The sequence below is a fragment of the Chinchilla lanigera genome, unplaced genomic scaffold (genome assembly GCF_000276665.1).
Source record: "Chinchilla lanigera isolate Chin_1 unplaced genomic scaffold, ChiLan1.0 scaffold00013, whole genome shotgun sequence".
In the NCBI taxonomy this organism is placed as follows: Eukaryota; Metazoa; Chordata; class Mammalia; order Rodentia; family Chinchillidae; genus Chinchilla; species Chinchilla lanigera.
This window is the reverse complement of record NW_004955414.1, coordinates 3141845-3165934: the sequence shown is the minus strand read 5'-3', so window position 1 is coordinate 3165934 and position 24090 is coordinate 3141845. Positions and strand designations below refer to the sequence as shown.

General features: G+C 35.1%; 1 long non-coding RNA gene and 1 pseudogene across 1 annotated transcript; one reads left to right on the top strand and one right to left on the bottom strand.

Annotated features, from left to right (window-relative positions):
* The first annotated feature begins 4529 nt into the window (after positions 1-4529).
* On the top strand, positions 4530-6484 carry LOC106148003. Its single transcript, XR_001233081.1, has 4 exons — positions 4530-4817; positions 5315-5371; positions 5858-5982; positions 6240-6484. It is a non-coding gene; the product is annotated as an uncharacterized LOC106148003 (long non-coding RNA).
* Positions 6485-6611: 127 nt separating this feature from the next.
* The window catches only part of LOC102006654, a 48215-nt pseudogene continuing 30736 nt past the window's right edge, over positions 6612-24090 (bottom strand).

The window sequence follows — 24090 nt, the reverse complement described above, 5'->3', positions numbered from 1 at the left end:
TAAACTCTCAGTTAATGTATGCTATTAATACTGTGAAGCTTACTCATTTTTTTTTCTCCAGAACTGTATTTGGGATGGAGCTCAAGCCCAGTATAAGTAAATTAGTTATTGATATTTTAAAATATCTCCTTTGCATTTCTATATTTACTGTATATTTTCCCAAATTTGTACTTTCTTACAAGCATAAGATAATTAACACTTTTAAATAGTAGCAGAAATAATATTGGTAAGAAAGTCTAAGAGATAGTCCTAAAAATTTCCTTGTGGGTTCTGGAAGGGATCGTCAGATACTAAGACCCTTTACATAGCCAGAAAAAAGAATAGCACATTCCTTTCTGGGCACTCTGAGAAGATAGGGAGTGTGAAACATGATAATATAGCTGTTGAAAATATATAAATGTATCCATTGGGATGAGACAAATCCAAAATGTTCTGAGTAATTTGTCATTAAATTTATTTTAATGGCCATAAAATACATCTCATTATATATAATTAATGAGTTTTTTCTTGCTTTTAAAAGTAAAATTAATTTTCTCTATCACAAAGGATATTCTAGTATCTAAGGGGTCAATAAAAGTTTTACATGTATTGCACCATTCAAAATACATATAAAATAGAATTCATATTATGCATCTTTACCATATAATGTTGCTACTAAAAGAAGACACTAATAAAAACCATACTGAACTGAACAAAATGATACAAAACATGAATGGCCAGTTTAGTAAGGAAATGGAGTATATTAAAAGATGCCAAAAGGAAATCTGAGGCTTTCAAAATTCTATTGAAAATATAGGCAACAAAAGCAACCAATTTGAGGACAGATGTTAGAACTGGAAAATAGAATTGATGCTAGTGACTACATACTCAGTGATAAAGTAAAAGCAAGAGAACATAGAGGTGACCCAACAGCTACTAGATGATGTAAAGAAGACTAAGATCAATTGCAAAAATTAAATAAAAAATCAATAGACAGCATAACAGTCATGAAAAACGTATTTACAGAAATAATAGCGGAAAACTTTCAAATATGGAGGAAGAGTAACATACAGATAAATGAGGCATGTAGAATCCCAAATTTCTATGATCAGAAAAGAATGTCTCATGGTGCATCATAGTCAAAATTCCAGAAATCTGACAAAAGGACAGAATATTACATGCTGTCAAATAATATCAACAAATCACAGAAATTGCTTGCTTATTTTGTCTTTCTTCCCTCTGTCATGTGAAAATACATCTTGAAGGCCACCATCTGTAAACCAGATAGAAGACCTGCAGCAGTTTCAAGATCTGTTGGCACTTTAATCTTGTGCACCCAGCTTCCTGGAAAGTGAGAAGTAAAGCTATGGTATTTGACTCTCCAGTCTATGGTGCATTATTAAGCAGCAAACTGACTAAGACAATGAGCACCTCATCTTTCTTCTAGTCTAAAGGAGAAGGCATTCAGTATATCTCTATTTTACATGATAAGTTGAAGATGTTTTCCTTTGTTCCTAATATTGAGAATGTTTTTGTCATGGATAGATACATTTTTTTTGTATCATACTGATAACTAGAATAACTGTAGGAAAAGTGTTTTGTGTATATTTGTATAGAGATAGAGTGTATCTTAATATGTACATGAAACATTGATATCCATGGAGTTAGATAACTCATGCATGCTTTTTTGTAGGAACAGTGACCTGCATATGTTCATTTGAAGAAAGTTACAGAAGCATGGGGCAGGGGCTAGAAACAGAAAGTTAATGTCAGTCTTCAGAGTCAACATCCAAGAAATCCTTTCCGCTTGCAAATGCCCCTCTTCCTGTGGTACTCACAATTGTCCAAGGGCAATATCATAATATTAAAAGGAACAAAAATAGTTTAGATTTCCATTACAAATTCTAAAGGCATGTACAGAAATACAACAGCATAATCCTTGGAAAAGTTTACATCATCAATCTGTCAGTAAGATGAATAAATCCCATTTTGTAAGCATTAGTGGAAAGATGACACAGAATAAATACAGTCTCAGATTACTTATGCAGTCTACTAATCCAAGGTCAAGATTCATAAAAGTCAAAAACATGAGTTACACGGAAAATAAATGGAAAACATCAGTATTAGTTGTTGGAACAGAGCTCTAGTTAGATCTCTAGGTGACAACACAAATTCTAAAATTATTTGTAGATTTGGGCGTGAGATCACAAGCTGCAATCTTGGCACTTGGGAGGCTGAGGCAGGAGGATTGACATAAATTCTAAGCCAGACTGGGCCATAGAGTGAAACCCTGTCTCAAAAATAATTACTTCTAGAATATATCATTAGACTTCAATATCGGGTTAAAAATTTTTTAAAGTAGAACAGTCAAGTTTTTACTTTTTTCCAGTTTACTGAAGGCTGATTTACTTCATTAAATGTAGCTCCTTATGCAACAAAATTATATTTTGAAGTCTTAATGATCCTGAAATAAAAATCATTTTAAAGGTCTCCAAAGAAAGAAAACCATTCTTGAGTTTCTTTTAGTAAATCATCATACTATAGAATAATCCTTATAGATGGGAAATCTACTTTTCAGTTTTATATAAACTTGCATATTCCACAATTTTAGGCTGAATACATCCCTTCTGCTCTTTCAGATAATAAAATATTTTTCAATCCTGTTATACATGAAGACCTTAATATAATGAAAAGAGCTCGATAAAATAATTTTCTGTCTTTCTTAAAATTCATTTTTTCATTTTGTTTCTTGAACCCTAGGAGAGGGAATATCTGAGGCTCACTGGAGGCAGTACACAGGATGAAGAGACAGGACAATCTCCGAAATACTGGTGGCCTTTATCCAATAGTATCTTTGTAATTCTTAGTTAGGTCTCATTCTTAGCCCAACCACTTTTATCTGCCTAAGAATAATTATTTGAGGGCATTGATTGTAATGCCTCTTCCTCTGACAACTCTCTCACACCTCTATTTAAAGAGACAGGTTTGTGACACAATGCAATAGGTGAAGAGAAATACTACATATCAGATATGACATTAGTCAAGGAAAAACTTTAAGAAAAGACATATTTCTTTAAGGCAACACAAGCATACTTTTTATGAAGATGTTATCTCTATATGTCACTTTTAATGCTTTGCATTTAAAATATTTCTTATGCACATGTATTTTCCAATCTCATATACAAAATATGAAATATATTTGTTTCTTTTGATAAAATTATTTTCTAACACTTACTTCTTTTCAAGGCTTTGCCTTTGTCAACATTATCCATAGCATTTTAATGTGATTTGAACATTTCATAAATCAAGCATATCTAGAAAAGCTATAAACTTGTACAGTTCATTCACTTTTATTTCACAAGTAATTACTGAGTAAGATGCCAGGTTCCAGCAAAATACTGATGTGAACATGTTCAGGCTCCTGCCTTATTTGTTTTGCTTGGCCCATGAATCCAAATGTGAGTTCTTCAGGTAATCAGTAGACTGCAATGTGGCTTTCATCCTGCAACGTTTGGACATTGGGTTTTCTAGACAGCTTTAATCCAGAGGTTTTCTACACTTACCTTTGGCTTTAAGTCATTTCTAGTAAGTAGCGTGTGCTCCCATTTTGTCCCTCCTGATCAACATCCCACCTTAATCAAGCCTCATTCTTCCCAACACACATCCAATAACCATCCTAAAATCTCCATTCTCTATGCATACAAGGTACAAATGCACTAAAAAAGCCACAGAGCCAATGGAAAGAGTTTAATGATGTTCATGTTCCCCTGTGGTAGCAACTTTTGACTTTTTTTCCTCATCACCCTACTAATCATTTGGTCTTTTTTCACTTTCTTTCTTTCTTTGCTTTCATTATATAATTGCTCTCTCTCATATACATACATAAGTTGTGTATATTACTTATACATAATGGTTTATTAGTAGTTTATAGTACAATCTGATGATATTAAAATGAAAACATTTTGGTTACTTGACCGTCAAGTTCTCAAAGTCCTAACAGTCTGTAAATGTGATTCTATTCTTTGATTTTGCTGTTGTATATTCTGTGTTTTATATTTACCCAGACATGGTGGTGATAGGTGCAGTTTTATAAGGCTGAAGTGAAATGAATCAATTATAAATGAACCCATCATTTCCTGTACATGTGCCCAGAGACTGAGAAAATTATGACATTTTCAAAACTTAAAAGTAAATAAATAAGCATTTTAAAATCTGGAGGCAGAGTGTCATTATGCAAACTACCCTCTTTCCTTCATTTCACATTTTAAAAATGCTGCTATTCATAGTCAAGGAGGACAGCAAGTATGTGCCAAAAACCAGAACTAAAATGGCCAGTGTTTCTATGACTTACTCTCCCCATCATTACTGCTGGGAAAGGAAGTCCTGGCACTATTTTTGTCTGGAGGTTACACAGCACTGAGCAGTGAAGGAGGCACGTGAATTCAGTGTTCAATTCCAAGCACGGAGAAGGGTGGGATGACCTCATAATTGGGCCATGATTATGATGTGCAAGTTCTTAAGTGGTCTCAGCAAAAGCTTCTGAGCGGATTCAGTCCCCAGTCTCCTCTCCAGCACAAGTGCAGTGGCCCCTTCCCTCACTTCCACACTGGCAAGAGTGTGTTTTCTGTAGAGGCAAAGACTATAATGAGATGTGGCACAACATAAACACATCCCTGTGAGAATGGCAGCAAGGAGAATTGCAGACTGCCCGGAAGTCCACCCAATTTTCATTATCCCTCAATGATGGCAATCCTGCGGGTCTCCTCCAGAACGCTCCCTTCCTCTGTGAAATACATCGCGGCTTTCTCCTCATCCTTCAGTCACTGACGCTAAGTAAAGTGAGATCTGTAAATTTCATAACCTTCAATTTTACCTTTCACTTTAGGGGGGGTTGTATACTCATAAGTGATGTTTTTCTGAGCTAGTGCTGAATAGCAAAGAAAAAAAGATAAACACTGTATGGTGTAAACCCTAATCATGCAATAGAGAGCCAAAAAAAAGGAAGATTTGAGATATGTTTCTTTGTCTTCTTTACTTCACATAATCCTGATGCTTCAGAGGGAAAATATTATTCCCTAAGGTTTTTCTTCGCTGTATCTATCTTATAAATGATTCTCTTTGATCAAAATCTAGTGCAAGCGCTCCTTTTTTGAAAGTCACAGAGACAATGATTTCATATCACAGTATTTCCACTCTTGACAGCTCAGAGGGAGTGAAGAAAGGAGGGGGGATTATCTAAAGAGAGGAGAGGTGGGGGAGAGAAATTCAAAGTCAGGCCAAGATGACAGGCAAAGCATGGGAGCAGCTGTACAAAATGTTACTTGATCTCTTCCAGAGAGCGGTGTGCTGAGTTGAATGACAACTTCTAATTAAAGTAGTGGCTGATTATCATGTAAGTGACTGTCTGTAACCTGGAGTGGATGAATCACTTTTATTTGTAGAAAATTCTAATTTAAAAATATGCATTTTTAGATGAACATCTGTCATATGTTTTTAATGAGAAGCACGTATCAGTTAAATCTTTTAAATTTTGTGCCTGAAATATTTAAGTTCTATTTTTGCTATGTGTGAATTTTTGTATATCAGTAAACAAGAGTGAAGCAAGTTTTACACGTAATTTAGAAGTTCATATAATTTAGAATTTTCAGATCTCTCAAAATTAGTTATTAACATCATGATTTAAAGTTCATATTTTACCATAAATCTATTGAAATATTGATTTTTTTAAAGCTTAATGTTTTTGTAGACCTATGTGTATTAAAACTTACTTGTAGGCCTTTTCAAGGCAAATATACATTACTTTGTCAAAACAATTACTTCAAGTAATTTGTAACTTTAAGAACCTGAAAATTAATAGCCATGGTTTTGTTCTGTTTAGCACATATCTTTCACAATTAACAGAAGAACGTTCTTATCATACATACAGAGAGAGTGATTTTACTATTTTGAGGAAAGATTTACTCAGCTGGTTCCACATAGTCGGGGAAAACATGTCTTATAAAGGTAAGGTGTGCCTTACATGGATATGCAAATGCCCTAGTAAGATAAAAAACAAAGGCAAGTAACTAAATAGTAATATATCTGCAACAACACATTTATATAATGTTTATATTATGTAATATGTTACTTAATATATCAGCATTTGCATTTTATATATGTTTAGACATATATACAAACGTATGTACCTGTGACACATATACATATCTCATGAACATCAGACTGTTATGGAAACCAAATCACTGTACCACTTTTCCCCACAGGTCCTTCTAACTTTGCTTCTGCACATAATTTGATGGTTAACTCTATATGGCCTTCTCAGTGACAAACAAACTTTGGTTAACCTTACTTGTCCTAGGTGACAAATGGTGACGGGTGAGAAAGAGCTACTGTGCACACTCTCTGCATCTCACTGGGTAATCAGTCACAAGCCAAGGCACCAGAATATCATGATCTCCTTACATTTGGTTTTAGTGGCTGTATTGTGTGTATGAGGTCTGTGTGCATAAAGAATGAGACAAAGAATACTATGTGCAGAACTTCACTGTCAGGTTTTTTTGTTTTTTTTTTTAGAAATTGGTGTTATATTTTCCGTCAACCTCATTTCCATTTTGCTGAAGTGTCTGCAGAACAGCTCAAGACCACACGGTGGTTCCCACCCACTCAGTGGCCTGTGCAGCAGGGGCTGTGGACCCGTCTTCTGTGGCCGGCTGAGCACTCCGGTCTTCGGTAGGGAACTACTGAATAGGCACGGGGGGCACCTGCACACCTTCAGACCAGTCTGCAACCTCCGGCTGAGCAACGGTGAATTCCGGATCTGGTGCGATCCATTCGCCCTGAAATTCCTCTGGGTCATAGCCTTCTCAGCAGCTGCCTGCTCTACCTTTTCAATCTCTTCAGGATCCCTGTAGAAGCAGAGATCTGGCATAACTTCCCACGGGTGTTCACGGGAGATGGTGACACGCATGCGTAGCACGTCCCGGGCCAGCGTCCACCACATCAGACCCACTGAGTGAGCTCCGTTATTGTTGCACTTCACTGTCAGCTTTACACATAGTGTCCCTAGCAATCCATAGGATCCTCTTCTGAGGTGAATAGTGGCATTTTACAGCTGAAGTAATGAAGAAAATCTAGTTAAGGAAGCAGAGTGATTGCTAAGGGGTGGAACCTGCATTCCAGCTTTGATGCTCTTGTCCAAAGGGTTCTTTCCTTTGCACCAGGCTGCTTGTAGGCTAGGTTTCTAGGCCAGGGCTGTGGGATGCTTCATCTGCCCTTGGCCTCTACAAATCCAGAGAGACTGGTTGACAACATTTGGTGAGTTCATCATATCCTGTTTTAGTAAAGCTTCCAGTCTCCACCTCATGCTGTTTCTTCTATTGCATTTCTTTAACATACATGATCATGACCATGTAGAGAAAGCACAGTTTTGTTAAATGTAGAAGTTAAAAATACTAGATGCACCTATTTTGACTTTCCTTTGACCTGGTGATGAATGATTTCAAATATGTATGTATCATCAAACTTCCATTTATGAGGGGAATTTTTTTTTTTTTTTTTTTGGTTTTTCTCCGGTACCAGGAACCGAACTCACGACCTTGCGCTTGCCAGGCAGGCGCTTTTGCCGCTGAGCTAAATCCCCAGCCCCCTAAACTTCCATTTATGTACAGAGAGGAGGAGGATTCTGGGAAATATTAGATATATTTAAAGAGAATGAGAAAGGGATCTTTTCAAAAAATGTTAATCAGGGCTAGTTGTAATAATTCCTTTCATACAAGCATACCAATCCTTATAGCAGTACAATTCATAGTAGTTAAATCTCGCGGTTGCCTATATGCTCATCAAAAATGAATGGTTAAAAAAAGTGGTATTTATACACATTGGAGCACTACTCTGCCATAAAGAAGACTAAGCTTGAGTCATTTGTAGAAAAATGGGTACATCTTGAGGCCATATTGTTAAGTGAAATAAATCAGACACAGAAGCTTAAGTATTGTATAGTTTCTCTTATATGAGAAAGCCAAAAAATAAGTAATGAGCAAAATAAAATATAAATAATAGGATGCAGGGAAAGATCTTTTTCAAATGAGGAGGGGATTGAGAAATGGGGGTTAAAAAAGAGTCAAGATGGGTTATATACAAGTACCAACTTTCCACAGGGAATATAATCACTGTGTATTGCAAACATATGCTAATGAAAGTAAAAACTAAAATGAACAAAAAATGATTCTTTTTGATAAATAACTACCATTGCATGAATCCCAAAGAAGTACATTTTGTTGATTTGAAGTCACCCCTCATTATCCTGAAGATGATCTGTCACCCTGTGTAGTGCTGTGCTCCAATCAGAATGTAGAGATAATATGCTTTCAAACAGGATGGAAGGCTCATAATGACTAGTCACACATTTTGACCTGGTTAAGAAATGTCAGGGAAGCAGGATATGATTAGAGAAATCAGCACACTCACAGATTTCCTGTGAGACTGGAGTAGCTTCTGGAGTTTATAAGAAGTTGCAAGGCTCCAATGCATGAGAAATTCCTATTCCTTTTGGAACATGTTTGCACATACCAAGTGTCCTATATTTTCCGCATTCTTGAACCTATAGCACTTTTGGTCTATCATGTATTGCCTATCCCAGTGAGATTTGTTCTTTAGAGTTCTATGTGCATGTAAAAACAACCTGATCATTTTTCATTACTTTTCTCTTTGCTGTGTGTTAGAATGTATGCAAAGGAGATAGGGGATGATTAACAGAGAAACAAGAAATACTTTGTAAAAAACTGTTTTGTTTGGTGTAATAAGAAAATACTAGAAATTTTGCACTGCCAAATTTACCACAGCTTTCAGCTCCTTACCTAAGTAACAGGTTGCCAAAGCTACTTAATCATCCCTTAACTATTAAGTGGTTACTATTAAGATTCCACATTGTGAGAACAATTATGGTGGGAAAAGTAGCTAAGATAAACTTTTTCAGCAAATTTCCTGGAAACACTTGATGCCTAGAGACACCATGGGTTGAAAACATTGCTTCCAATTATCTATGAAATACACTGCACTCATTGCCAGACCCATGAGGGCAAGGCTGTGTGTATTTCACTCATGGTCTGATCAGTGCTTAAGAGTATGTAGTATAATGAGGCTCACATATTCATACTGAGTGAGGGGAGGGTGACTGCCCACTTAGTACTGTATGTCCTCTGACGTTCCATTCTCCAAGCTATACTTTTGAGCTTCTTTTGCCTTGATTTTAAAAATAGCTTACATTGTGTTTTCACTTCCTTATTACTATTACCATTGTTATGTAAACTTCTATTGTTAACTAAGCCTGTGTTTTAACCTCTGTCAACAATAAAATATTGCTTTAGGCTGTGAAGAAGTGTCCCTAAAGTTAATGCCCGGGAGGAAGGTGATGGTGCAAACAGCTGAACAGGGATCTGAGGCTAGTGGTAACAAAAATAATAACAGCAAAAAGTGAGGGTGAAAAACTATTCACAGGAGCTACATAAGTAGACAAAATTATGTCAGTTACTCTATTTTGAAGAGAAAATGTAAGCCTGAAGAAGTAGCATAATTTTTGCACTTATGCAGCTTATAAAGAAGTTGTAATTAACTCTCATATGATTTACTTTAAAATACCTGTGTAAATTTTCATAATGCACAACTTTCTGAGTAAAAAGAAACTATTTTTTTTTTGTATTTAAATATTTTCAACATTCATAGTTACTTAATGGCAGGACCTGAGGCTTGGATTGGCAATGGGATAAGAAATACCAGGATGGGCTTTTTAAAAATTATTGGGTGTTAAAGCCATGACCTTCCCAGTGAGCTACACTCCCAGGCAGTCTTAATGTTCTATTTTGAATCAAGCTCTCATTAAGTTACTGCACCCAAGGTGGGCTCAAAATTGCAATCCTCCCACCTCTGTGCTTTTTTTCTTGTAAATTAAATAAGTAACCAAAAGAAAGACTGTATCTTCACACCATGTAAAATGATTAGAATAAACCAAAGAAATAAAGGCAGTAGGTGGGCTAAAAAAGTTCTTGGAATAAAATTTAGAGATCAATTTTCATGGTTGTGATTTGGAATTAGTTTCTTAGATGTGACATCAAAAGTACAAACAACAAAGGAAAAAGTGACAAACTGAACTTGAATAAAATTAACAAATTTTGTGCTTCATAGGATACCACAGAAGTGAAAAGAAAATGAACAGAATAAGAGAAAATATTTGCAAATCATAAATTTGAAAACTACTTGCATTTAGAATGTGTAAAAATATTATAACAACTCAGTAATGAAAAGCAAGTAACCCACAGCTGCAATAACTGTATTGCTGATGTCTGATGGTGTATTGAAATGAACAGTTAATGCTCACAATTTTTTATGTTCTGATCAACTTTGTATGCTTGTGTCTGGTGGTCTGAGCAACTGATTTGAAGGTAACAATATGCACTGGAATTACAATGGTGAACTCCTAACATCTTGTCTAGTGATACTCTGTATTACCTCTAATGTTTTATCAAAGAATTATTTTCTTATTCTCTTTAATGGTTTGAGCAATCTTCCATCCTTACATCTGGTAATCTGAGCAATGTAGTTGAGGATAGCAATATGTAATGTACACCACTGTTGATTCGTATTATTTTGTTTATGGACCCTGTATCACTTTGAATGTTCTTGCTCTGATTTATTTATGTTCATGATACTGGTATGCTGCTACTGTTCTATTTTCTTTTTTTGTTTGTTTGTTTCTCATTTACTACTTTCTTTAAAATTTAAAAAAAAATTGTCATGAATATTTATCTATGAGATATGCAAATGACCAATAAATACATGAAAATCATTAATCATTAAGGAAAGACAAATCAAAATTTCAATGACATACTATTTAACACCCACCCTGGTGACTGTCATCAAACATCAGATAATAGAAACTGTTGGTGAGAATGCAGACAACCAGAAAATTAATATATTTCTGGTGAAATGTTGAATGGTATAGTAACTTCAGAAAACATTTTAGATCTTCCTTTAAAATTTAAACACATACCAATCTTTGACTTAGAAATTCTTCTCTTAAATAGGTACCCAAGTGTGTTGGTTTGGGGCTTATTTTGCAAGGGGAACAATATAATACAGGACACATACTTTATATGACACCCCCATAGAAAAATATACAAAATAATATAGGAAATGTGTCCACACACTAAGACCAAGGAAGCTAGTTGAGGGCTTGGATCCCTCTATAATGTCCTACATGAGTTTCCCAGAGCCCATAGCAATATCTCATGCAGGCCTGTTTCATGGATCTGGGCTGTGAAGGGCCAAGGGTCAGTGGTGGAATCTAGGGAGTCTACACCAATGGAATGAAGGATCTGTGCTAGCAGGCTGAGGGATCTGCACTGGAGCCAGGAAGTGATGCTCAGAAGAACCAGAGCTCCCCCAAAAGGTACCACAGCCATCCTCAGCAACAGTGAGGTCCTGTGCTCCTCTGATGATCAAGATGGCTGAGTTCCCATCAGGAAAGCCAACGCAGCAAGCTTCTTCAGGAGGCCGGCAGTTCATCTTCCCCTCTAGAGCCAGGAAGCGATGCTCAAAGTGAGGACCAGAGCTTCCCCAAAGTGAACCAAAGCCAGTTCCAACAGCCTATCTCTGCTCCCAATAGCCTCTTTAGTTCCACAAAGCCTCCCTTCTCCAGGCAACAATACCCGGGTGGGGTTCCCACATCCAGTACCATGCTTACTCAGTTCAGCAGTTATAAGTTGACCACCAGTTGTTAATCCACTACACCAAGGGAAATGAAAACATATCCAGAGAAAAACGTTTAACAACATTAAATGCTACTGTTCATGATGAAGGGGTAGAAACAGTCCAAATTTCCATCCACCAATGAAAGGAAAATAGTCTGGTATATCTGTAGAGTACTAGTGAACCTATAGGAACAGTTTACTTACCACTTTATGCTCCAGTGTAGCTAAAACTTTAGACGCCATGCTGAATGAAAGGAGCCAATCACAAAATACTACATATTGTACGATGCGATTTGTATGACTGTCCAGAGTGGTCAAACTGCTAAGGACGGAAATTTTATCAGGAGTTGCCTAAGTCTGAGAAAAATGATATAGCTTGGGAGTAATAGCTAAAGAGTACAGGGTTTCAACGTGGGGGTGGTAAAATATAATATTGATTGTGGCAATAATTTCACTGTAGTTTCTCTTTGATGTGCATTTTGCTGTAATGAACCATTTGAGTTTCATAAATAAAATGTAAGTTTTGAAATAATGCCAACCCATATATGTGGTCCATAAATGGACTCATAAATCAAGCTATAAGGGAATGGACTTAAGTAAAAAACATAACCAGAGATGACCTTGGAGAGTGTAGGCAATTTAAGTTTTATACAGAGAAGTAATGGGAATGGAAGAAGAGGGAAGGAACAAAAAAATATTTTCCAGAGTCATATTAACATTTTAAGCAATAAACACAAAAATGACACTCTTTCCTAGGAACCCCTTTCTACTTTTAGATTTCTTGAAAGGCAGCATCCCCAAAACATGTTAAATCAATTAAACAGAAAGAATAAGATGCAATATTTTCCTTGTCAGACTTTGAGAAATACAATATTTTAAAATTTAGTTCATACTAGTTAATATAGTTTAATTAAATGGCAAAATACGTATATCATTTTTCCTGTCTGTAATCTGATGAGTTGGGAAACTAGTGCACACTCCAACTGAGAAATAGTGCCTGTTGCTTCATTTCAAAGGCATTTCTTTAGTAGAAGTACTACTCTTCCATCATATTCTCTAACCTGTACGCATAGATATTTTTACCCAAAATTTCTTTTTTAGCCTTCTTTAGTCTCTCTAGGCTATGCAGGCCCCAAACATTTTACAGTCATATTTTCTTCAATCTATTTCCCGATAAAGACATAGTTATTTTCCTGTTTTAATTATATAAAATCTAAAACATATTTCCTTAAGCTACTAGAGATTTTGTCTATGGCCATCCTACCCTGAATGCCCCGGATCTCATCTACATTACTAGAGATTTAATTGAGGCATTGTTCACCTAATGAGCACGAGTGAGGATGTGAAAAGAGAAAGCAGGGATGTCCTCTCTGTGTACTGCAGTGTTCTCACAGCAAGGCCACATGAACACAATTTGTATGTATTATAAAACAGGCCAGGTCTATAGCATCATCACTTTACTATAAGTGCATTAACTTTAATAAGTATATATTAGCAACATGAAAAATTACTTAAAAGTTCTTCTTAAAAATTTGTTCTAACAAGCAGGTGCATGTTTTTATAGGAATCATCAAAACAGCTCATGACATAGCATTTATTCTAATCAACTAAAGGATAAGAGCTAATTAACAATTTGATAGCATCCTTAAGATCACCAGTCTAGTATGGAATCTATAGCTTAAATGCATGTATGTCTAAATATAAAGCTAATGATTATTTTAATACTGTACTTTTTTACTTTTATTAACTAAAAAAGAATTTAAATCTGGAAGAAAGAGCTGAAGTAGATCCTGCTAATTGTTAAGTAAAGTGACAACTGAATCTAATTTCTTGTTAAGGGAGTTATATTTTTAGGTGTCGGTAAGGAAAATTTTACTAGAAAAGTCATTCCCCTCCCCTGAACAGGACATGAATAATAATCGGCCTCCATTACAACATCCTTATTCCTTATGCCAGCAATTAAGCAAGGGTGAGCTTATGACCAGGCACTGCTTAAGGAGCTGTAAGAAGTCTACTGTAAACCTCGAGAAACAGCTTCTGTGTTGCTAGCAAGATAGCTTGAGATATTTTGCATCATATCTACAACTCCCAAGCCACTAAGGTCTTCATGGTGGAAACACTGTTTCAGATTTGTATAATTCAGGTTTTCAGCCACTTACCACTAAATGCACCACAGCTGAAAAAAGTTCTTAGAAAAATGAAAGAAGACTGATGATTCTACTCTGTAAATAGCCTTATAATTTGGTACAGTTTTAAAACAATATTAGTTTTGGAGTTACATAGTGGTCTGTTGTTTTAGTATGTTATTATAAGTATACTTACATCCTCTCTTTATGAAAATATAGTAAAAGGAGAAACCAGTCAAATAAATATTTATTTGTATCTACTTTACATTAATTATTTAAGGGAATTTAACCTACCAAACTCCACCTCATCACAGAACTCACAAGAACAGGGGGTATGAAATAATTCTAGCATGTGCTAATGTTTATTTAATGCAATTATGGATTAATACTGCATGTTTATATTTATTTACAGTTCCCTTGAATTCAAATATAAGGTACAGTCTATTTGTGGTTTTTAATAAATTTTGGCATTTTACAATAAATTATGTGTATTTTATGATAGTAAATGATGAATTGGGCTACTATCTTCCTGATCTATATACTTTTATAAATTTATGATATATCTCACTTTTTCATGTTTTTTCAATATTTGTAGGGTGCAGAGTTCACTTTCTTTTCAAATTGTTGCAAAACTCAGGGAAAAACTGTGGACCTGACCAATGCAAATCCAAGTTGTGTAAGGGTCAATTGTAATGCTAATAATATTAGTAATTACAGTAACACAAATCAGTGTACTTACTTTGTAATTTTCTCTATAGCTTTACTCTTGATAATAATTATGTTATTAACACAATAAAGAAAAGTGTTATTTTAACATAATGGTCACAAAGAGGGATAAATGTGAGTCATTTTTAGGCAAATAGAGGCCACACTGTTAAGTGAAATAACCAGGCACTCAAGTTTAAACACCGCACAATATCTCTTATATGAGAACCCCAAAGTATAAATAATTTAAAAAAATAAAAGGTATACAACAGGAAACAAGGAAATAGATATTTTGGAAATGGGAAGAGAATCTAGAAATGGAAGAAAGAGGGAGGGGGAGGAGTAAGGAATAAAAAGAACTAAGATACTTTATGTAAAAAAACATATACTAATTAAAAAAATTTAGAAAACATTTAGTAGACTTCACCAGTAGAAAGAGATTATTATATTTCTTTGTTTATGTGTGATAATATAATAAAATTCAGCCTATGAATTAACATATTGCTATTCTGTATTTATCAAATAAAATATTATTACTGATACAATTATTAATCATTCCTTTAACATTAAAATTGAAGCACTAGTATACTCCAAATATGTTCTGTGGTAATGAATTAAACTAATAATTTAAAAATTTTTAGTTAGACAGTAGGACTAGTATAGGGAAAGGTTAACATCAGCTTTACTCATACTTGCCCATATCTAGAAATAATGTAAGTGCAAATCAACTGCTGCATGAGTAGCAAATTATAGCATAATGACAAAATGGAAAACTTCTCAGCAATAAAAAATTTATAACATATCCATACATTAAATATCATGAGTGTAGGCCCAAGATAGAGAAACATCACAGTGAAAGACAGCAGAAAAAACGGACTATCTTACTTGTTTGAGATTCTGGAAAATGTGAAACTTTAGGGACAAATGCCATAGAAACAATTGCTAGATGTTGGGGATCAGAGATTGGTACAAAAAAATCACAATGAAACTTTAGACTTGGCTGTAGTACTATATATATGTGTCAAAATTCACAAGTTGTACATTTTAAATGAATGTTTATTATATATAAATTATACCTCAATAATGCAGTACTTTAAAAATTGTGATTCCAGAAGTTAGCATGTATAAGTGTTTTACTTTGGTCTGTTAACATTTTGAAACTTCATAAATGTGCTTTACAGTGATAATGTTAGGGTGCTGATGGTGGTGATGGTGAACATCCCTCTGCACACTGTCAGAAAAAATGATCTCACTGGTAAGGAGAGAACAGTTTGTTTTTTCTACTTGCTTCAATTTATCATTTCACGGTCTTTCACACAGAATATAGCCGTGCTATCGGCTGGAGTTAAAACCTCTGTTTCATGTCGTTTTGAGTATGGGATGCAGTAGCAGAAGAGAGGAAGGAGGCTCATTCTTCTCCCTTTGACAGTCCACTGAGGGCTCTGCCACTTTTCCTTTGCTTTGGAATTTCCCCAAAGCGCAATGTTCAGCAATTCCAGATTAAGCAGTTAGAAGTCCGACTGCCATATTCAACTATTAAAAAAAACCCAGATGAAAAACTTGCAATCCTGGGCTTGGTGAAATCATCTCAGTTTTTTTTTTTTTTAACATTTTATTTGGAGATTTAGATGTTCTGAAATTTATACAGGAGTACTTTTCTTCAAATAGTTTGTTATCCATTTGCCTGAAATTCTGATGAACTAACATACCTCATTTTTAATTTTTATTTTATTGGTACATGTTTGCAGTACATAATGATTATGTTCTTCATGGGGGGTTGTGTGTGAGGAGGCATGTACATAGCATGTCTTCATACATTTTCATCCCTTCCTCCTCCCCACGCTACCCTGTGCTCCATCTCTGGGAGATGGGACCCTGTCCCTTCTGTGAGATATCTATCTTTTTTTATTGTCTATTTTTCTCTGTATTTTGGTTATCTCACATAAGACAAACCATGCAATATTTCAGGTTGTGTGTCTGATTTATTTCACTAAATATTATGTTCTCAAGGTGCATCCATTTGTAATTATGTCTATAATATAAATATCAATTATAAGCATCAAATTCTGGGTAAATCTTTGTACTGGAGCTAGATGGCTGGAGACTTGTTTTTATTTACAACATTCTTTCCATTCAAAAACGTCACTATCGGGGCTGGGGATTTAGCTCAGCGGCAAAGCGCCTGCCTGGCAAGCGCAAGGTCGTGAGTTCCGTTCTCGGTACCGGAGAAAAACCAAAAAAATAAAACAAAAAAAATGTTAAACAAAAACCTCACTATCTTATTTATTAGGCTTCATTAGATTATGTTTAAACATACTTTGGGCTTCCACCACTTAAATGCTATAGTACTTCTACTGTTTATTTTATGATAAAGTGATTACACTTTCAGTAATCTTTATCTGTGGTACATTTACTATAAAACTCCTGAAGTTATTGTCTATCTGAAATACCATGAATTTAAAACCAAGACAAATGGGATGGAGTATCAGAACAAAAACTACATAGCTTGTGAAGAGTTATACCATCAGGAGAATGTACTTAAATTTTGAGAAGCAGGTAAGGCAGTTAAATCTATACCCTAAACTAAATGTTTTTTCTTTCCTACTCCCAGGGCCAAAATCATATAAGGTCGAATCTTTAGCCATATTTTTTAAATGCTAAAACTCACAGCTAAGAGAAGTCAAAAAATCTGTTGAGTCTTAAAATTTGTAGGGTTTTCACTAAAAAGGGAAAGAAACCTGTATATAAATTTATACATAGTCAGGCTTCAAATGGTATTTTCAATGAATAGAAACTATACAAAAATTCAATATACCAAGAAGATATACCTCTACACCAGTCACAAGCACATATATACATACTTTCGCAAACATAAACAGAACACCCGTTACCTGTACAATTTTCCACTAGTGTGAGCCCTCTTCATAATTGGATGAGATCAAAATCATTCATAGTATGACAGACTTTTAAATAGGGTTGCCAGTGTCTATGAGAGATCCATGAATTATAAGATCCTAAAGATGGAACCAGAGAATTTGAACCTATCTCTCTACCTGTCGACAGATATCTAAAAACGAGTATACAATGTACAATTAATAGCAGCTAACAAGGGAATGGTTGCTAAGAGTAAGGGAATGGTTTTAAGAGTAAGTCCTTGTTTCACAGTGTGTACGATGAAAGCAATGGAGAAGTGCTCAAGCAAGTGGATCTGACCAGTTTGTTCCTGCTGCTCACTAACTGCTCAGTGATTTACATAGTCACTTTCCTTCAGGCTGTATTTGTTTTAATTTAGCCACAACAGGCTCAATCTTTAAACCTTTGCTTTTATGACCCATACATCTGTCTACTTGATATTATGTCAAGTCCAGACCACCAACTTTTCCTAAAAGCCATAAAGAACCTTAGCAAATTGACTTAAGACAGATAAAAATCAGTGATTTAGGAATAAATAAGATTGCTCCTTTATATAAAATACCAAATTTGGGAGACTTCAGCCTTTTCCCTTTTTTTTTATTCAAGAGGACATGCTGATATACACCAGCTGAAAAGCTTTAAAGTTCTTTCCTTTAATCTTTAAGCTCTGAGAATGATTTGCAAATTCCAATACCAAGTTTATGTTGGCCTTATAAGTGCCAAAGAACTCCTTAGAGATACAATCATTCTGGCACTGCAGTTCTGTATATAATTCCTTGGAAAAAGGTCTTGAACAAGATATTTATCTGAACATGATTAAAATTACCTTTTTAGGAATTTTGTTTCACTTGAGGTCAGAGTTCCACTTTGAAATCTTTTATTTCTTTTGTAAATATGTGGGAATTTATAAAAATAAATGAAATAGACACCAAAGAATCTAAAGGCTTGTTCTAGAGCATACGTACTGAGCACTTGTGAAGTTTGTTAACACAATAAAAAAGGACATTATTTTAACTCATATGAGCATTGTATTAGTCACAATAGGTCACAGTACGTTGATGTTATAACAAATAACTCACAATTTTAGTGACTTAAAAACAACAGAGCATTATTTCTCATATATACGACATGTTCTGTTGAGATTTCCAGGCAGGTTCTGCTTTCAGAGTCAGCGACCTTACGTGATTGAAAGGAAATAGTGAATACTGCAAATTTTACACCAGCTGTTCAAAACTCTAGCAGAGTTGTGGCACACATCTTTTTTGTTCACATTTCATTGACTAAAGGATGCGGAATGGTTCTACTAATATTAAAATTAATAGAGATGGTCAATCTTACAGGTGCTAAAACATGAGCAGGGACTATGCTGTGGACATCATGAATAACCATCACAGCAACAAGAATTGAGAGACTAGCATCAAATAAATGCAGCCACTGATCACTATGCAGAGATCTGTTGAGTGAGGTGACCACCTAATGAAATGCTATTATATACAACTGAATCATCTGTGAAAGGAAAGCTAGAGAGAGGGGGATGGTGTGTATAATACAAATAGATTAAACATGAATGGGTGGAGACGAAGGGAGATTCAAAACAGAAAGTAAGACAACAAATTCGAAGTATTTTCTGAGCTGTCAACTACAAAAAATTCTTTGGATGGCTTTGAAGACAAGACACGGTCAAAGGGAGGAACGTTAATAAACTACACTTCATACATCTTTATTACTTTTTCTATCAAATATTTCAAAACTACATAAACTCAAGTCTATAAAATGATTTTTGTTAATGAGTAACTAATGATTAAATTATTCACAATCAAAATAATATTTTACTGTGAGACAGTGTAGTAAATTCTTTGAATTTGGGTTGGCTATTTCTAAGTGTATTTTAATTTGCAAAGAAGGCTGTTTGTCAATACAGCTAAGGAATAAACTCTCCCTCCCGAGGGAGCTGATCTCTTTTTCACTTACACTAAAGAAAATGAATGATCAGGATATTCAAAAACCTGGAAACTGTGGTTTTAATAATTTGTAAAGGATTGATTGAAAGCAATTGTATTTCAGTCGTCATGTAGCAGGTGGATATCCTTAGTATCCCCTTAAAATAACAGCAGGGCGTGATCTAGACTGGCTTAACCAAAGTTTCAAAATAAAATATCAAAGTATCAATGCTTTCCATCCTCACTTCTACCTCAAATCCTATCATTATATATGACAAATACAGAGTGATTCTGTCACACACTGAAGGCAATAATGTGTGGAGGACCCGAAGGACAGGAACTGTGACTTTTTCTGTATTCCCCACGCCTAACACATGCCATGTATATCCATTTAGACACAAAAATATTTAGTGATGTTTGTGGCAGGGGTAATTTTTTTTTTTTTTCTTTTTTTGGTTTTTCTCCTGTACCAGGAACCGAACTTATGACCTTGCACTTGCCAGGCAGGCGCTTTGCCGCTGAGCTAAATCCCCAGCCCCAGGGGTAATTTTTTTTATTAATACTTCTGTGACTTCCTTGGTAAATAAAATGTGGATGGAAATGACATCACTCTGGGAAGACTGTAAGGGTCAGTATGGGATTTACCATCTCTTTTCTCATTTATACTATAAACTTCCTTGTCTAAGGTAGTCTAATAACTTGGGTCCCTCCTAAAGGTAATGAAGAACAAGGTCTCAACTGGCCCACAGTGCACATGAGTAGGAAATAGTCTTTGGTGCTGAAAGCAATTGGGATAAAAGGGCTGCTTCTTATCTTAGCATAACCTAACCTATGATGACTGCTAAATGGAATATTCAGAATGAAGTGTAAGATTTCCAAGCATGACAAAAAACCATTCAGAATCAGAATAGTTGGGAAAAAAATCCAGAAATCAAAATATATCTTTTGGATTATAGACAATTTCTCAGACTCAAACTTAGATACAGGAAGCAAAGTCTCAAACTCAAAAAAACCAAAAAGCTTAGTTTCACACACGTACTTTAAAATACATACTCCTTCAACTGTGCTCTATATTGTGCAAACTTTTGTAAGGAAAAACTACTTTATGAAAGTTAATTGGTTACTGAGAAGGAGCTCGTGCTACTCTATGCCTGGTGTTATTTCCACTACTATATTAAGAGTGGCAAATTCGCTGTTGGCAAGAACAGATGAAGCCCATTTTCCAGAAAAGTTATATAACTCAGGTACACATACAAACTTTTCATTTCCATATTCTTCCCTCGTTCTATTCATGTAGTGAGTCAGAAGTAGCATAGCTGAATTTAAATCTCACATCTGCCTCTTTGTAATTATATGTATAGAAGCCATGTACTTATGAAATAAGGATGAATAAATATATCAAATGACTGATGTACTGAAACTAAATAAATATGAATTATCTGATCTTCTATCCTAATTGCATTGGCCTATTTTAGAGATGCTGGGAAAAAAGACAAGCATTATAGTTTTGCTTCTGCATCAAATAATTAATCTCCAAAAATTTTCTGAATCCACTGAATGTTAAGGAAACTAATTGAAAAGATTCACCAGGAATCTAGAGTACTGGACAACCAAGTATAAAGTCAGGAATGTGTTGCACACAGACAGCTCACAGTCCACCACTCAGACTCTGCACAGAGAAAAGATGTGCCCAAGCTGTTCTGCTGGCCCCAGGTGAGATCAAATTAAGTGAGTGACTTAGGTGCCCTTTTTTCTTCCCATTTCTCCAGGGCCCTTCCCTTTCAGATGAATCATTTGAGTCCATAATCAAAATTCTTGGGATCTGAGTAAAGTGTGTTGGCCCTCTCAAGAGAAGGAAAAGTCTTCCATTTAAAGCAAAAACAGTTATTCCCTAAAGAACATTCAAAATTCATACACTATTTAGCAACTTCTATATATTCTTTAATCCAGTAATGTATCTATTTAAAATTTATAAAAGATGTCTATGCTGCATCATGTTCTTCTCTCTGGGAAGCATTTATAAAATTGTAAGAATGTCTTCTCCACATTGTGTCTCACAAAATGCTAGAAATTGCAGATGGAAATAAATTATTGAATTATCAGTGCATCCTCTTGGTGAATAAAACTGCCATTCCAGGTTTTCTGTCTCGATTCCCTCCACTGTACTACTCATTTCATTTGGTACATACTGGTTCTGCCATTATCACATATTATTATACTCTAAAACCCTTCTTTGGCTAAGGGTTTTCTTTGAAATAAGTTTAGTCCTTAAAGCCCCGCAGAAAGCCAGTATATTTGCCTTCCATGGTTTCCTTACTTTGCCAGCAGAAGATGTATGGGTTATTTAATTCCCATTTTCATGCCTACAAGAAGCATACTACCATCTTCTACTTCCTCCATAGTGGGAATATATCTGACTTGTCTTTTGCTTTTTTGCACTAAGTAGAAAAGCTTCAAAGCAAATATTTTATTCTGGAAAGTGCTTATACTTTATTGTAAGTATACAAGAAAGTGCTTATACTTTATTGTATTTTTTGTTCATGCTATTCTAAGACTCTCACTCTGAAGATGAGATCAACCCCTAACAAGGCTGAGCAATTGTATAAAATGGTGGCTAGTGACCTAATAAAAAACAACCAGTGGATTACATTTGATAGCAGAAAGTAAGGTCAAAAGAAAAGAAACACTCCTTTTAGTATGACTCAGTCATTTTAGTTTGGGTCCTGGCTAAGACTTTGGCATCACCCTGAAAGACTACTTAGTTGTTAAGCATGGAAGAATCTATCTATATCTCCCTCCTTTGAGACCTCTGTATAGACTTACACAATCTCAATAAAGGAAAAGGGCTTAAATATTTATGATCTAGCCTTATTTTCCTTAAATAAACATCTGTCAAAACCTAAATTATCAACATTTTACCCCTACATACTCTGTGCTTTGGTTCAGGTGACTAGCTCAACTTGCTTAGTGCTAACAAGTCAAAGGTTGCGAGTTCAAGCCTGATGTGAGTCACTTATATTCTTTGACCCAGAGTTGCAAATAGCCTGAACTAAATTTGAATATAAATATAGTATCACTAGAGGAAAACAACCAAAAATGTATGCTTTTTCTGATGGACTGTTAATAGCTTTGTTAATATGTATGAAGGAAAGCATTGAATTATATTGTAAGTATCCCATTCACATATTTCCTCAACAAATAGTTGTATTATTCATAATTTCAGAATAGTTCAGTTATGAATAGTTGAGACGATATGTAATATAAGAAGGAATCTTGTCTGCTCCCCCTCTTTGCACTCAGCATCATATCAAACACATGAATGAAATGGAAGTATAATACAGGCAACCAAACACATTTTGGGGTCAGCCTTTCCTGTTCAAAGGGGTCTATATAAGCATTTTTTGAAATCTCATTCCCAGTTTGTCTGTATGACTCCTGATAGGAAAATATTAGCCATTTTTATTGTTTTAATTCTTTTCATTTCTTCTCAAGCATAATCCTTAAGATATATAGATCCACATTCTGTCTTAATTTAGCAGATTTTTATTTAAGTCATTTTTACTGGAGATAATGAAAAGAAGGATATGAGACATGGAAGTGACAAAAAGAAGTACCACTATTTTCTTGTCCTTTGAGTGGCTTCTCTCCCTCTACCACACTTTACTGCCAGCACTGAAATGTCTTTTCACACTTACTTCTTAGTGTTGCCATGTATTTTAACTTCTTGCCTAATTTTTCAGGAATGTGGTTCTACTAGTGTCTTTCTTTGTTCTTTTCAACAATGCCTTTTTAAGTCATCTTTTAAAATAGACTGTTATTCTATGTCTGTTTTTGTTCCCGTCCTTAATTATCTTGCAGATATGTCCTTAAGTGAAAAAGCTATTAATTGAACAATTCCACAGAAAGGTGTATCCTAAGTGATGACTTATAGACACTGAAACATTCAAATATCTCCTGAATTATTAAGAAAAGATTAAATTACTTGAAAAAATTTTAGTACTTTTTCTACTTGTAGAATGAGCAATAAATTAAAAAAAAAATCTTTACTTGAAAATAGAGCATTTGCTTCAAGCATTAATTCAAACTCTTTACTCTAAAGATTTCCTTGAATAAGTCCCCTAACTTTTATTTTTTCTCCTAACTTTTAAAGAGTTAATTGCATCTTTTCCATCTCCTTAATCTTTTGTTTACAGACTTTTGTTCCTTTTTGCCGATTGTAGACACTTTATTCAAAGAAGTCAATTGAATATATTTCTTATTCTGTAAGAGGGAGGTGTTTCATAGTACAGAGTATGAAACTGTGTGAATTAGCAGCTGCCTTTCCACGGGGATTTGAAAATTATCAGAAGGCACGTGCCAGCGCGCGCGCGCGCGCACACACACACACACACACACACACACTTTATAATATAATCTGTATAAGTAAGGATGTAACCAATAAAAAATAAAATTTCTCGAATTTATTTTTCTTAAGAAGACCCGGTAATACACAGTCTCAGTGGAAGTCCTAAATCCCTTTCCTTCTCTCGCCTCCCACATCTGTGTAACTGAACATAGACTCCCTCCCCAGGAAGGAGATGCAAACGAGGCAAAGATCTTAGCGGGGACTTGTAAAGCTGGCAGAGGGAGAGGGATGGGACAAATAGTTAACGAATGGAGCCTATCTCTGCCAAACGAACAAAATAA